The sequence below is a fragment of the Ranitomeya imitator genome, chromosome 2, assembly GCF_032444005.1.
Source record: "Ranitomeya imitator isolate aRanImi1 chromosome 2, aRanImi1.pri, whole genome shotgun sequence".
Lineage (NCBI taxonomy): Eukaryota > Metazoa > Chordata > Amphibia > Anura > Dendrobatidae > Ranitomeya > Ranitomeya imitator.
This window is the reverse complement of record NC_091283.1, coordinates 783,812,508-783,828,447: the sequence shown is the minus strand read 5'-3', so window position 1 is coordinate 783,828,447 and position 15,940 is coordinate 783,812,508.

The window sequence follows — 15,940 nt, the reverse complement described above, 5'->3', positions numbered from 1 at the left end:
AATACAAAACCGGGGGCTAAAAAATAATTTACGTGGAAAAAAATATTTTTTATTTTCACGGCTCTGCATTATAAACTGTAGTGAAATATTTGGGGGTTCAAAGTTGTCACAACACATCTAGATAAGTTCCTTGGGGGGCTCTAGTTTCCAATATGGGGTCACTTGTGGGAATTTATACTGTTTAGGTACATCAGGGGCTCTCCAAACGCAATGTGACGCCCGCAGACCATTTAATCTAAGTCTGCATTCCAAAACAGCGCTTCTTCCCTTCTGAGCTCTGCCATGCGCCCAAATGGTGGTTCCCCTCACAAATGTGTTATCAGCGTACTCAGGACAAATTCGACAACAACTTTTGGGGTCCAATTTCTCCTGTTACCCTTGGGAAAATTAAAAATTGTGGGCTAAAAGATCATTTTGTGGGGGGAAAAAATGATTTTTTAATTTTCATCGCTCTACATTCTAAACTTTAGTGAAACAATTGGGGGTTCAAAGTGCTCACCACACATCTAGATGAGTTCCTTAGGGGGTCTTCCTTCCAGAATGGTGTCACTTGTGGGGGGTTTCCACTGTTTAGGCACATCAGGGGCTCTCCAAATGCGCCATGGCGTCTCATCTCAATTCTAGCCAATTTTGCATTGAAAAGTCAAATGGCGCTCCTTCCCTTCCAAGCTCTGCCATACGCCCAAACAGTGGTTTACCCCCACACACAGGGTATCAGCGTACTCAGGACAAATTGCACAAAAACTTTTGGGGTCCAAAGTGTTCTGTTACCCTTGGGAAAATAAAAAATTTGGGGCGAAAAGATCATTTTTTGTGAAAAAAAAAATTTTTTTTTTTTTTTTTTTTACGGCTCTACATTATAAACTTCTGTGAAGCACTTGGAGGTTCAAAGTGCTCACCACACATCTAGATTAGTTCCTAAGGGGGTCTACTTTCCAAAATGGTGTCACTTGTGGGGGGGTTTCCACTGTTTAGGCACGTCAGAGGCTTTCCAAACGCGACATGGTGTCTGATCTCAATTCCAGGAAATTTGGCATTGGAAAGTCAAATGGTGCTCCTTCCCTTCCGAGCTCTGCCATGCGCCCAAACAGTGGTTTACCCCCACATATGGGGTATCGGCGTACTCAGGACAAATTGTACAATGACTTTTGTGGTCCAATTTCTCCTGTTACCCTTGGTAAAATAAAACAAATTCGATCTGCAGTAAAAATTTTGTGAAAAAAAGGTTGTTCAATTTTTTTTAAACATTCCAAAAATTCCCGTGAAGCACCTGAAGGGTTAATAAACTTTTTGAATATGGTTTTGAGTGCCTTGAGGGTTGCCGTTTTTAGAATGGTGTAACTTTTTAGTATTTTCTGTCATATAGACCCCTCCAAAGTGACTTCAAGTGTGAGGTGGTCCCTAAAAAAAAAAATGGTTCTGCAAATTTTGTTGTAAAAATGAGAAATCGCTGGTCAACTTTTAACCCTTATAACTTCCTAACAAAAAAAATGTTTCCAAAATTGTGCTAATGTAAAGGAGATATGTGAGTAATGTTATTTATTAACTATTTTGTTTGATATGACTCTCTAATTTAAGGGCATAAAAACTAAAAATTTTAAAATTGCAAAATTTTCAAAATCTTTGCCAAATTTCCTTTTTCACAAATAAACGCAAGTCAAATCGAAGAAATTTTACCACTGTCATAAAGTACAATATGTCTCGAGAAAACAGTCTCAGAATCACCAGGATCTGTTGAAGCGTTTCAGAGTTATGACCTCATAAAGTGACAGCGGTCAGAAATGAAAAAAAAAATGGCCTGGTCAGGAGCTGAAAACAGGCTTCGGGGTGAAGGGTTAAAGCAAGTAGGCAATTACACAAATATGGAAAATTAACTAAATTCTGTAAAAAGCAAATCAAGGCAGCAAAGATTGAGACAGAGACTCATTGCCAGAGAGAGTAAAAATAATCCCAAAATATTCTTTAACTAAAAAATGATAGTGTTGGCCACCTTAAAAATAGTCTGGGTGGATGAGGAAAAAGCCAATATGCTAAATGACTTTTTTTCCATCAGTACTTACACAAGAAAATTCCATGGCGGACAATATGATCAGTGATAACAAAAATTCCCCATTAAAAGTCACCTGCTTAACCATTTATTCCATGGCGCTTTACATGTAAGGATGGGTATACATAATAAAAATAAGTACAATAATCTTGAACAATACAAGTCACAACTGGTAGAGGAGGAGAGAGGACCCTGCCCACGAGGGCTCACAATCTACAATGGATGGGTGAGGATACAGTAGGTAAAGATAGAGCTGGTCGTGCAGTGGTTTGGTCGGTCGATGGTTACTGCAGGTTGTAGACTTGTCGGAAGAAGTTGGTCTTCAGGTTCTTTTTGAAGGTTTCGATGGTAGGCGAGAGTCTGATATGTTGTGGTAGAGAGTTCCAGAGTAGGGGTGATGTACGAGAGAAATCTTGTATGCGATTGTGGGAAGAGGACTTAAGAGGGTAGTAGAGATTCGAAAGAGATCTTGTGATGATCGGAGGTTGCGTGCAGGAAAGTTCCGGGAGATGAGGTCACAGATGTATGGAGGAAGACAGGTTGTGGATGGCTTTGTATGTCATGGTTAGGCTTTTGTACTGGAGTCTCTGGGTAATGGGGAGCTACTGAAGGGATTGACCGAGGGGAGAGGCCGGGGAATAGCAGGGGGACAGGTGGATTATTCGGGCAGCAGAGTTTAGAATAGATTGGAGGGGTGCGAGAGTTTTCGAGGGGAGGCCACAGAGCAGGAGGTTACAGTAGTCAAGGCGGGAGATGATTAGGGCATGGACTAGGGTTTTTGCTGATTCTTGGTTTAGGATTGTACGGATCCTTGAAATATTTTTAAGTTGAAGGCGGCAGGAAGTGGAAAGGGCTTGGATATGTGGTTTGAAGGAGAGATCAGTGTCAAGGATTACCCCAAGACAGCGAGCTTGTGGGACTGGGGAGAGTGGGCAGCCATTTACTGTAATGGATAGGTTTGTTGGTAGGGTCGCGTGAGATGTGGGAAAGATGATGAATTCTGTTTTGTCCATGTTAAGTTTTAGAAATCTAGCGGAGAAGAAGGATGAAATAGCGAACAGACATAGAGGAGGAATTCTGGTTAGCAGGGAGGTTATATATGGTCCAGAGATGTAGATCTGTGTGTCGTCAGCATAGAGATGACACTGAAAACCGTGAGATTCTATGAGCTGTCCCACGTCAAAGGTCTAGATGGAGAAGAGCAGGGGCCCTAGAACTGAACCTTGCGGGACTCCGCCAGATAGGAGGCGAGGTGAGGAGGAAGTGTGTGAGTGGGAGATGCTGAATGTCCAGTCAGTTAGGTATGATGAGATCCAGGATAGGGCCAAGTCTGTGACGCCAAGGGCTGAGAGGGTCCGCAGCAACAGGGAATGGTCCACTGTGTCAAAGGCAGAGGACAGGTCCAGGACGAGGAGGATAGAGTAGTGTTGCTTGCTCTTGGCGGTTAATAGGTCATTGGTGACCTTAGTTAAGGCAGTTTCAGTGGAGTGGTGTGACCGGAAGCCTGATTGTAAGCGGTCGAAGAGGGAGCAAAAAGAGAGGTGTGAGGAAAGTTCAAGATGGATGTATTGTTCCAGTAGTTTTGAGGCATAGGGGAGAAGTGATTTAGGGCGATAGCTAGATACAGAGGATGGATCAAGAGTGGGCTTTTTGAGAATAGGTGTGATTGAGGCATGTTTAAAGCTTGAGGGGAAAACTGTTATGATCAGGTGACCTTGGAGCAGCATGAAAACTTTCACTGGAGTAGGTGGTAACTATACTGACCGCAAACCCTGATCTTAACACCGCAACTAGAAGTAGCCGTGGGGTGTGCCTAACAAAACCTAGACACCTCGACACAGCCGGAGGACTAAATACCCCTATAGATGGAAATAGGAATTCTACCTTGCCTCAGAGCAGAACCCCAAAGAATAGGCAGCCTGTTATCACCTGGTGGTTAAGAGGCCACACTGATATGACCTGGTGGCTAAAACGCAACATGGAACGAGCTCTGAGAAGGTGGTATCTCTACTGACCGCAGTCCCTAATCCTAACAACACAACTAGAAATAGCCATGGGATGTTCCTGACACTCCCTAGACACCTCGTCACAGCCTCAGATATAACTACCCCTAAAGAAGGAAACAGAAAGCTATCTTGCCTCAGAGAAACCCCCAAAAGGAAAGACAGCCCCCACAAATATTGACTGTGAAAGGAGAGGGAAATGACGTACATAGAAATGAAGTCAGAATTCAGCAAAGGGAGGCCAAAACTAAACTAGATAGACAGAAAGCAAAGGATACTGTGCGGTCAGTATTAAAAACTACAAAATCCACGCAGAGTTTACAAAAATGAACTCCACATCGACTCACGGTGTGGAGGGGCAAATCTGCTTTCCCAGAGCTTCCAGCTAGCCTGAATAAGACATAGTGACAAGCTGGACAAAAAGAGACAAAAATGCAGAGCAATAGAGTCCAAACAAATGGACAAACAAATACAAGCAAAAACTTATCTTTTGCAGACAAGGACTGGCCATATGAGAAATCCAAGGAAAGAATCAAGTCCAACCAAGAACATTGACAGCAGGCAAGAACTAAAGCCCAGAGCAGGTTTAAATAGCAAACCCAGGCTAGGCGATTAGTGAAGGCAGCTGCTACAGCCACCTAACAGAGCAGCAGTACCACTCGAAACCACCAGAGGGAGCCCAAGGGCAAAACCCACAAAAATACCATTAGCAACCACAGGAGGGAACTCCAGAACGGAACTCAGAACAGCAGCCCCCCATAAATAATGACTGTGAGTAGTAGCGGAAAAGACACGCAGGCAGGAAACAGGATTTAGCAAAAGAGGCCACACTAGCTAAAATAGGAAAGGATAGGACAGGATACTAAGCGGTCAGTATTAAAATCCTTCCAAAAAATATCCACAACAGAAAATACAAAAACTCCACCATCTAACTAATGATGTGGAGCGTATATCTGCAACTCCAGAGAATCCAACAAGACTGAGAAAACACTGACACAGTCTAAGCTGGACAAGAGAAAACAAATGAATAGCACAGAATATAAGCACACTGCATGTGTGCCACAGAAAAAGAAACAGACACTTATCTTTGCTGAATTGGCAGCTAAGCAGGAGAAGCCAGACAAAGATCCAACACTTCCCAAGAAACATTGACAACTGGCAAGGACTAATGAATTCTGCACACCTAAATATCCCAGTCAGAACTGCAATCAGCAGATACACCTGGCCAGGACTGCGACTCAGAGACAACTGCATTCCCACCTACAACCACTGGAGGGAACCCAAAAGCAGAATTCACAACAGAAAACACCAGTTGTTAGTGATAGGTTGAAGAGATAGGTTAGGGTTGGGATGACGACTGTAGCAAGGTTTGGGATGAAGTGGGATGGGATCAGGTCAAGTGCACAGGTGGTGAGATGCGATCTTGAGAGTAGAGTGGAGAGTCGATCTTCTGTAATGGTGGAGAAGTTGGTTTTGGAGGTGAAGGGCTGGGTAGCTGGGAGGAAGGGCTCTGGGGGTTGTTCACTAAAACTCTCTGATGTTCTCAATCTTCTTGAAACATGAGGCAAAGTCTTCAGCTGAGATGAGTGGGGAGGGAGGAGGTGTTGGGGGTATGGAGTAGAAAATTTAGGGTGTTGAATATCTGTTTAGGGTTGTGAGACAGGTAGGATATGAGAGATGAGAAACAGGTTTGTTTTGCTGAGGCGAGTGTGGTCTTCAAAGTAATGAGGGACTGTTTGAATGCGATGAAGTGCTCGTTGAAGTGGGATCTTTTCCATCTGCGCTCAGCAACCCTGGAAGCTCGCCTCAGTTCTTTGGTCAGGCTGGTGTGCCAGGGCTGTCTGTTGATTTTGCGAGCTTTGGTATGTGTGAGAGGGGCAAGAGATTCCAAAGCTACAGCTATTGTGGTGTTATATAGAGCGGCAGCGTCATCCGCATTGTGTAGGGAACTTATATCTGTGAGAGGGAGGAGGGATTCAGAGAGTGAGTGTAGATCGAGGTGTTTAAGATTTCTGCGAAGGTGTGCAAGTTTGTGGGGTGGGGATTGTAGACAAGGAGTGGAGAGGGAAGAGAATGTGAGTAGATTGTGGTCAGGAAGAGGTGAGTTAGAGAGGTTAGATATGGAGCAGAGGCGGGTGAAGATGAGGTCCAGTGTGTGACCATCTTTGTGGGTGGCTGCAGAAGACCATTGAGTGAGGCCGAAGGAGGAAGTGAGAGATAGAAGTTTAGTGGCAGCTGAGAGGGAAGTGTCAATGGGAATGTTGAAGTCGCCCATGATGATAGTGGGGATATGCGCAGAAAGGAAATGAAGTAGCCAGGTGGTGAAGTGGTCAAAGAAGGTGATGGCTGGCCCTGAGGGGTGGTAAATGACAGACAGTTGGAGGGGGAGTAGATGCGCACGGAGTGCACCTCAAAGGAAGGGAGGGTAACAGAGGGTGGAAGGGGACTGGGGTGAAGGAGCAGTTATCTGACAGGAAAAAACCAACTCCTCCGCCATGCTTGCTGCTGGGGCGGGGTGTGTGAGAAAGGTGGAAGCCACCATACGAAAGTGCAACAGGAGAGGCTGTGTCAGAAGGGGTGAGCCAGGTTTCGGTGATGGCGACGAAGGAAAGTTTGTGAATAATAAAAAGATCATGGATGTAGGAAAGTCTGTTGCAGACGAGCGTTCCACAGAGCTCCTGTTAGTGGGACTGGGGAAGTGGGGGCCGGGCAAATGGGTACAAGGTTAGAGAGGTTGTGGAAATTTGTGATAGAGCGTGGCTGGGAGGAAGAACTGACTGTGGGGATGTGGTGAGGAGGACCAGGATTTGGAGAGGTATCACCAGCAGTGAGAAGGAGCAGAGAAAGTGTTAGCAGGTGGGAGCAGGAGAGGGCATAAGGTAGCTGTCTGTGCTTGGAGATGGAGGATTGTATTTTGAGGAACAGTTCTGAGGAGGAGGTGAGATGGATGGGGAGGATTGAGGAAGAGATGAACAGTTCCTTACTAGGTGTACACACTTAGGTAGGAGAAAAAAGGATCATCCCCGCGCTGCTGCAAGAAGAATTCCAAAAATTGTAGAGGTTTCCAGGTGGTTTATTCTACGCGTTTCAGGGTTCAGGTGACCCCTTCATCAGGACGTACCACAAATATTGTACAAGAGTCATAGGTATACAGGGTTTAAGTACACGTCCGCATTTGGAAGCGACGCCCAATGGATCAGATAACACCCAGTGTCAGAGTTCAGGCTCCTCAGGAAGTTCACATGACAAGATTAAAAATCATCAGAGAAATACAAATTGATATTTTACACATTTAGCCTTATTTTTGTTTATAGGATAACAAAAATTGAAAAGAGAGAAGGGGGCGTGGCCTATGCCTTGAACCATGAGGACATAGGAACCGGGTGCTCCTGTGAAACCCATACAATCCGACTTAATCCGCTACGGATTTGAACCACCAAACCATAGATCCTACCTAATCTGCATCCCAAGAAGCTACTGGATCACCTGGGAGTAATTTTGACCAGATTTGGACCTTTCTGTGGCCATTGATGCCTACATCTCCTTCTGGGCCTGAAGCCAGGGGCTAAATTTCACCGGCCCCTCCCATACCCTCCTCGGAGGCCTGAGTCAACCTGAGACACCTATATAATCCTCAGGACTTTCAAGCACTTTCCCTGAGGTAAGAGGCGAAGGGGAGCCCCCCCTCAAAGAAGCAGCCACAGATGTACTATAGTAGGGCACAGTCCAGGGCCTGTAACACGGCAGCTCCCCCACCAATATTTACACAGACTGGACTGGGGATCTGTGGACCAGCTGGCCCCCTGCATAATTGCAAAGGCACACAGCAAGGGAGAAACGGGTCCCCCGGTAACGGCACCTCAGTTGTGAGCAGACCAGCAGCCCAACAGCAACTATGCCGCAGAGTCTCCGGGACTTCCGGCCCCAGCCTCCTTCATGGGAGCAAGCCCTGCACACCACCGCACCACCGGACTATCACCGGCAGGACGGAGATCTCTCCCCCCCTCGCCTCACTAGCTGAAGCCGCGAGGGACCCCGCTGGAAGGAGGAACTCCGTGCGAAGCAGGTATCCACTCTGCAGAACGGAGCAGGGAGGGCACTCCATCGCTGCAGCTGCTGCCGCTGGGAGATCCACCTGCACGCCGGACGTGTAGCTCCACCCCACCGCTGGACTCCGACAGTCACCGCAGCTCAGGAGAAGAAGCCCGGGAGGAGCAGACACCGCAGCTGAATCCCCATCACACAGCGAGGACACAGCCGCGCCAGCCTGAACTCGCAGCCCCAGAGGTGAGTCCCCTGCCGTGACCCGGGAATCTCCCTAGACCAGACGAGCATAGCTGAGTGGAGAGCGGGCGCCTTGGAAGCTCAATCAGCAAGAGCAGTCAGGGATCCTCACTCTCCAAGATACAGGGAGCAAAGCTGTGGAACCATCAGTGTCTCTAAACATTAATAGACACTGCGACAGTGACTGTGACTCTCACTAAACAGGAGACGGGAGCCTACGCTGTGGAACTTTACAAACAATAACAGGAGGGAGCCGCTGTGGTATATCTTGCAGCGACCATTAAATGAGCCCACATCCCCCCAGCACCAAGAGCGCTGTAGTCTGACAAGGGGACGGTCATACTGTTTGAGCGGGAGCTCTGCTGTGGAACCTTATAGGCAAGGGTTAATACTACTCCCTTCACTTTGTTGGGGAAGGGGAGCTAAGTTGCGGTTTTAAGGTGCATAGTGCCTATAAGAGAGACTGAAGTTTAATCAAACCGCCACCTAGGGATATACATCTTAAAGGAGAAATTCACTTTCCTATATTCACTGAGATTCTACATATGCCTTAATAATTCAAGTAAAAAGGGGTAAAACAAAAAATAAATAAGGGGGGTGAGCCAGATATCGCCTACATACTTACAAAATCTCACCTTACACTCAAAATGAGTTCCACCAGAAATAAAGGGTCTTCACCTGCCTCAAAACTCCCTAACCCACCAAAAAGCAGTAAAACTCATCCACAAAGTCAAACCAACAGAGATAGAGTTCGCAACACAAATAGAGATAGATCATGTTCGCTACGCAGACTTAATTCTCCTATAAAACAAACGTCTTACTACCAAAGTACACCTGACAATAAGGGTAAAAATAATCAGGACACAGCTGAGATGGACACATCCCAGAGCCATAAAAGAAGCGCCCCAGGAACATGGGGAAACATTTGCACCTCCTCACATGAACAATCCGATTCCGACGCAGAATCGGAAGATTTTTCCCCGAACTCCTCCCCTGCAAAATCCAAAGTTAAGAAAAAACCCTCAAACCACAACTACGAAAAAGACTTTCCACCTCTTGCGGGATCTAAGGCAGGTCTAGAATCGTTGCAGGGAGACGTACTATCCCACTTGGTTAACTTATCTGAGAATATGGAAAAATGAGAAGAGATATAGACAAAAATTTCAGAGATCAAAGACAACAGTTCAATCGCAAATATGACAGTATGTTCGAAAAGTTTTCTGAAAAAAATTATTAACCATGAGGAGAGGCTACAAAAACTCGAACGTAAATCAACCGACTCATCCTTTGACTTACAGGAACTTTCTGCAGAGGTTCACAAACTCAAACTCTCAGACATGGAGGACAGAAGTCGCCGTAACAATTTAAAGATACGTGGCATCCCGGAAAGCATCCCCCCAGAGCATCTCTCCGATCATATAAAGGATATCTTTAAAACCGCTATCCCAAATCTTTCCTCCTCTGATCTCGAGATAGACAGGGCTCACAGACTTCCACGGCCCCCAAAAGTAGCAGTTGACGTTCCCAGGGACACAATCCTGAGGGTACACTTCTTCCAGACGAAGGAAAAAATCCTAAAGTACCTAAAAGATCAAAAAGTGTTCCCTGACCCGTACAGTGACTTGAAGGTCTTCCCAGATTTGTCAAAATTTACATTGGACGCTAGACGCTCTTTTTCCAGCGTCACCTCCGCCCTCAGAGATAGAGAAATCCAGTATAATTGGGGTTTCCCTCTCAAGCTCCTAATCCGCTACCAGAGCAAAGTTATCCCAGTCTTCAACCCAGAGGAAGGCGACAATTTTCTAAGGTCCATTTCAAGACCAAGGCAAAATAATGGAAAATGATATCTTCACTGATTACCAGGTTCTTTTCATGTTTACATTGGGTTTCACTATTACCCGTCCACGAGTAATACCCCGAGTGTTTAGTAGCAGTTCATTATTTAGTGATCTGCCTATGTTTATTGTTCACAACTCGTTTTTCTCTTCCCAGGTTGTTTCTTTGCTGATACATACCGACCATATTCAAGTATCTGATTGTTTTCTATATTCTATATTTGCAACTGTCTGTTCCAAGTTCTAGGTTACACAACTTCCTACTAATCATTCTTGCACCTTTTCTAAGCGACCTACTATGAGTTTCAAACTCACTTCTTACAATGTGAAAGGCTTAAACAGCCCACGGAAGAGGTTCTCCCTTTGGAGGGAATTAGAAAGGTCACACACTGATATCGCATGCATTCAGGAGTCCAAATTTATGATTAATAACTACCCACACCTCAAGCACAAAAAGTTCCCCCACATTTTTTTATCTTGTGGCCACCAGAAAAAAGCAGGTGTCATCACTATGGTAAGCTCCTTAACTCCCTTTGAAATTATAGATGAATATAAAGACACCAACGGTAGATACCTCATATTGATCTGCAAAATTAACAAACAACTTTGTACCCTAGTAAACTTATATGCTCCTAATCGTCACCAGATTCGCTTTCTAAACAAGCTCCTGAAAACCATCTCCAAGGTCAAAAAAGGAGAACTAATTCTTGTTGGAGATTTCAACATGACACCAGATAGCACTGTAGATTTTTCCTCACACACTCGCAGCCCCTCGGAAAACTTAAATCAGTGGATTTTTAAAAACAAACTTTTCGATGCTTTCCGGTGCTTTAACACGTCATCAAGAGAGTACACTTTCTTTTCGGACGCACACCAGTCCGCATCTCGGATTGATTGAATCCTTACTGACATGTTCACTCTCCCCAGACTTCTGGATGTTACTATAGGCAAAAAGTCTTTATCTGATCATTCGCCAGTACACAGCCTAATTCAACTAGGTCCCCCTCTTAAGAAAGCCAACATGTGGAGATGTAACTCCAATACTTTCCACGATACTTTTCACAAGCAAAATATAGAACAGGCCATCTCCCAATTTTTTCTAGACAACAAATCCTCTTCAACCAACCCTTTTAACAATTGGTGCACCCACAAAGCCGTACTCAGAGGCATTCTCATCGATATTTCTCCAAAAATTAAAAAAGAGAATAGAAGGAAAATCTTAGAAATCTAAACCCAAATCCATAATAAAGAATCTGAATTATTAGCTCACCATCCCCAATCTTCCTTTCTCCAATCTGAACTCTTAAACTTGAGACAAAAACTCAAAACACTCATCAGCATTCCCTATGATGCTGAAGTTAAATCCTCAAAATACAAGTACTATTCCGCACTAAATAAACCGACTTCTTTTATGTCAAATAGGGTAAAGAACAAAAGAATTCACAATAGAATCAACAGAATAGTAGCTACCTCCAAAAACGATACTTTAACACACCCCCAAGATATAGTTAACGAATTCGCACAATTTTACCAAAAATTATACAACCTTAAACAAACCTCCCCCCTTCCACAACCCAATCTTCCAGCTACTAAGGAATACCTCAGTTCAATTAATCTCCCCTCTCTTTCAACCGACGATCTAGCTTATATATCTGCCCCTTTCTCCCCTATGGAAATAGAAGATACTATTAACAAGTTACCCCTCCACAAATCCCCAGGCCCAGATGGATTTAATAACTCATACTATAAAACCTTCAGTAAACTTTTATCTCCTCACCTTGCAGAAGTATTTAACTTCGCCGCAGACTGGGGACTATTCCCAAAGGAAATGCTCGAGGCCTCGATTGTCCTGATCCCGAAACCTAAAGGTAACCCTGAACTTATGACCAACTATTGCCCCATCTCCCTCATCAACACAGACATAAAACTGTTCTCCAAAATAATAGCTAATAGATTGAGTAACTTTCTCCCGTATTTACTGGCCAACGATCAAACAGGATTCACCCGTGGGAGACAACCCTCAGACGCCACAAGGAGATTAATAAACGCTATCAGGTATGCTAACTCAACAAAAACTCCAACAGCTCTAATTTCACTAGATGCCGAGAAGGCCTTCGATCGCATAGATTGGGACTTCCTTAGACTCACTCTTTTCAAATTTGGTTTCAATCAAAAACTTGTGACCATCATTATGGCACTTTATTCAAACCCAAGCCCGAAAATAATCTCCAACAATCCTACCTCGAACCCCTTGTCTATCACAAATGGCACCAGGCAGGGGTGCCCTCTGTCACCCCTACTTTTCAACCTAGCCCTCGAACCCCTAGCCGAACACATCCGCATCAACGACCAAATCAAAGGTATCCACACGCAACACAAGGAACACAAAATCAGCTTACTTGCAGATGACATAATATTGACTCTAACTGACCCTCAAAAATCTTCATTTGAGGTCTTCAGCGAACTGGACAAATTCTCAGATTTATCTAACTACAAAATAAACCAGCAAAAATCGAACATCCTCCCCCTTAATTTTGATACTAAACATATAAATGCAATAAAGGAAAAAACATCTCTTAACTGGTGTGACAGAGAGATTCCTTATCTAGGCATTACTCTCTGTAATAATCTCCATCATATGGTGAAGATAAATCTGAGAAACTTGACAGACTCAATAAGTAAGGATTGCTTAATCTTTAAAGAGAAAAATCTTTCTTGGTGGGGAAAAACTATATTCTTAAAACACATATCCTTCCAAAAATTTTATACGTTCTCCGATGCCTGCCCTTGCCCATTCCAGTCAAACTTCTGACAAATATCCAAATCGTGTTTAACACCTTCTTGTGGGGAGGAAAAAAAAGCTAGGACTTCTTCCTCATCATTACACAGGAAAAAAGGGAATGGTGGGATGGGCCTTCCCAACATTATCGCCCACTACCAAACTCTGCTGATTAAACAAAGTGCTCACTGGATTTCTCAATGTGATCCTCCGGCCTGGTTCGACTTAGAATTATTTTTAAATAATGGTAAACAGCTAAGTAACATCATCACTAAAGCAATCTCAAATCACCTCCCTAACCTTAATGCCCACCCTTTATTCCTTGCCATTGCCCAAGCCTGGCGTAAATTCTCCAAACCAAGTAGACGGGTACATAAATTCTGTATTATAAAAAACATACCCCTCACTCTTATTTTTAGTCTCACTAACGTAACTCTCCCTGCTATTTGGCCAGATTTAAAAATCACAAAATTGGGAGATATCTACAACGGCTCCAATTTTTTAGACTTTGCATCGCTGAGGAAAAACTTTAACGTTCCCCATTCCTTATTTACAGAGTTCATTCTGTTAAAAGACAATGTCCTCGCATTTCTCTATTCAAAAATGAATTTCACTCACGCTTCCATAAAAGTCTAATTCAACCCGCACCATAAAATTTTCTGGAGTCATGGCTTTCTTTACGACTCCTTCAACAACGACGATAGGTTGTCAAAAAGCCCTAATATGATTACCTGGGAAAAAACCCTGAAATCCACCTTTTCCCCAGAACAATGGGAAGAGGCTCTGTCCAAAACGTACAACTCCACAATCTCATTTCCACTCCAAGAGACATACTTTAAAACCATCAGCAGATGGTATTATACTCCGGCAAAATTAGCACACTTCGGTTCATCAAACTCAACTTCACCACTTTGCTGGAGAGAATGTGGCTTTAAGGGAGACCTACTGCATATGTTTTGGGAATGTCCCAGAATCAAAACAGTCTGGTCTTGGGTCTCTACCACTTTCAACAAAATCTCCAACAAAACCTTAACCTTCACTTCTCAAATGGCCCTTCTGTCCCTAAAGGTACCGTCACATTTAGCGACGCTGCAGCGATCTAGACAACGATGCCGATCGCTGCAGCGTCGTTGTTAGGTCGCTGGAGAGCTGTCACACAGACAGCTCTCCAGCGACCAACGATCCCGAAGTCCCCGGGTAACCAGGGTAAACATCGGGTTACTAAGCGCAGGGCCGCGCTTAGTAACCCGATGTTTACCCTGGTTCCCATTGTAAATGTAAAAAAAACACTGACTGAGCGCTGACGTCACCGCTGTGCTCTGCTTTACGGCTGGCCGGCACTCACAGTCAGTGCGGGAAGCTGAAGGCGAGGGACGTGACCAGACACCGGAATGTAAGTATGTAGTGTTTGTTTTTTTACATTTACAATGGTAACCAGGGTAAACATCGAGTTACTAAGCGGGGCCCTGCGCTTAGTAACCCGATGTTTACCCTGGTTATCAGTGAAGACATCGCTGAATCGGCGTCACACATGCCGATTCAGCTATGTCTGCGGGAGATCCACCGACAAAATAAAGTCCTGGACTTTCCCCAGCGACCAACGATCCCCCTGCAGGGGCCTGATCGTTGGTCGCTGTCACACATAACGATTTCGTTAACGATATCGTTGCTACGTCACAAAAAGCAACGATATCGTTAACGATATCGTTATGTGTGACGGTACCTTTAACCTGGACGAATTAGACTTGGCACTTCAACCTATATTTATTCACCTATGCCTTGTAGCTAAAAATATCATCACTTTCCACGGGAAAAACAAAACACTTCCAAATCGAGATCTTATCTTCCATCTATCCCAGCAACATAGATCACATGAATTGAATTTTGCTCTGATCAATAATCTGTTTGGAAAATTCTACAAAAAATGGAACAAATGGGACAAGGCCTTTCCATCCCACATAACTTAATTTCTTTCACCACTAAAGGTACCTTCACACTGAGCAACTTTACAACGAGAACGACAACGATCCGTTACGTTGCAGTGTCCTGGATAGCGATCTCATTGTGTTTGACACGCGGCAGCGATCAGGATCCCGCTGTGACATCGCTGGTCGGAGCTAGAAGTCCAGAACTTTATTTGGTCGTCAGGTCGGCGTGATTCGTCATGATTGACAGCAAAAGCAACGATGCCAGCAATGTTTTTACATGGAGCTAACAACCAGCGAGAACGATAAGTGCGTCACTGGATCGCTCCTGCATCGTTCTGATGTTGCCGTGTTTGACGTCTCTATAGCGACCTAAACAGCGACGCTGCAGCGCTCGGCTCGTTGTCTATATCGCTGCAGCGTCGCTTAATGTGACGGTACCTTAACTTCTAGGTGCAATACCATTTATTTGTATACCTTGACTACTAGTTAACTGTTTAATCCTGTTAAATCCTTGTTCACATATGATTGGCCATAATTGGCTTGCAATCTTTTGTGCCTTGTGTGTTTGTTTGTTCGTTAACTCATCACATTTCCCCAGAGTACTGGGCACTATGTATTCTTACTTACTCCATAATGTAAATTACTATGCTTGTTACATTGTTGATATATTTCCTTATGCCCCCCCCCTTCCCCTCCCGCCTCCATTCCCTATTCCCTTTTTATCTCAAAATAAAATCTTTGGAAAAAAAAAGAGAGAAGCACGGTCTCACTGAGAGTGGAACCGAACTCACATCGGAAAAAATGAAACATTCAGAGGTGAAGGCATTTACTTTGAGCTACTGAGCTGGAAGGATAGACTCTTGGAGAACACAGGTTGCCAGTGTTGAACCATAGTTAAAATACTTTTTTATTAATAAATATTAATATATATATATATATATATATATATATATATATATATATATATATATACATATATATATAATATTATATTAAAAGTGGAAATGTGTTTCTCAAATCATTTGGGAGTATGTCATACCACAAAAAGAAATAATTAAGAAACG